The following is a 1,042-nucleotide window of genomic DNA, read 5'->3' as shown; positions in this document are numbered from 1 at the left end:
GCTCACTCTCACTCTCTCTCTCAAATAAATAAATAAAATCTTAAAAAAATGTATTAAAGTACATAATGATTTCTGGCACTTGATTTCTTGTTTGGAGATAATTATTGCAAGATTTGAGAGATGTGTATGGGCTTGCTCTTGAGCTTTCTTGCCAGGGCTAGGGTATCTAACTTTGGGAAAGAATCACCCTCATGTTTGATCCAGGACACAGGAACTCTCTTTAGAAGTTATAAATGATATTTCAGCCTGAATTGGATGATCAAATTGTTAAAGCCAAAGAAAATCTATTCAGAGAGATCTTAACGTGTTTTTTAAAAAAAGGTTTAAAATTTTGCTTCCATTAAAAAATTACCATAAAAAGAATATATGATATTTGTGATTATGACATGTGAAATACCTGACGTTTGACTGTAGTTTTTTTCCTTGTTATGATAAGCACATGACGTAAGAGAAAACTAGTTTCTTAATTTTAGAAAATAAATGTAATAAAGACTTAGAGAACAGGTAGGCTTGTTTTGTTTTAATATAAGTGCAAGCATATTAAAAGTGAATGAAACGAGTTTGTTTTTCAATAAAAGACTTACTTTAAGTCTTCTTTATTAATATATAGTGATGTAGAAATTGGCTTTATTGGTGACAAATAACAGATCCTTTTAACACTTGAAAAGAAAAAATGCTGTTTGCTTAGCATTTTGATTTGTAAAGACAGAATTTTAAAAATGAATCCCTTCCAGATTTTTTACTTATGAGAAAGGTCCTTACATGAGAACAGTTTTCTAAATCTAGTGGCTCTTTCACTCTGCATTCCTAGCCAAGAGTTACAATAACAAGCTTTTCACCCAGGGATGAGTTACCTGACTTAAGTAGATGGACCATGAGCAATTTAGGCCATTGCTTCATTATGTGAGATGGAATATGTTATCACTAGATTCACAGTACCATTTTCACGGAAGCTTTATTTAGAGAATTTCTAAGTGCTTGCCTATCACTGAATATTTGCCTTGAGTCCATAGGGTCAATGCTATGAAGCTATTTCCTTCAA

Source organism: Neomonachus schauinslandi, chromosome 1 (assembly GCF_002201575.2).
Source record: "Neomonachus schauinslandi chromosome 1, ASM220157v2, whole genome shotgun sequence".
Lineage (NCBI taxonomy): Eukaryota > Metazoa > Chordata > Mammalia > Carnivora > Phocidae > Neomonachus > Neomonachus schauinslandi.
Note: the sequence above shows the minus strand (reverse complement) of the source record.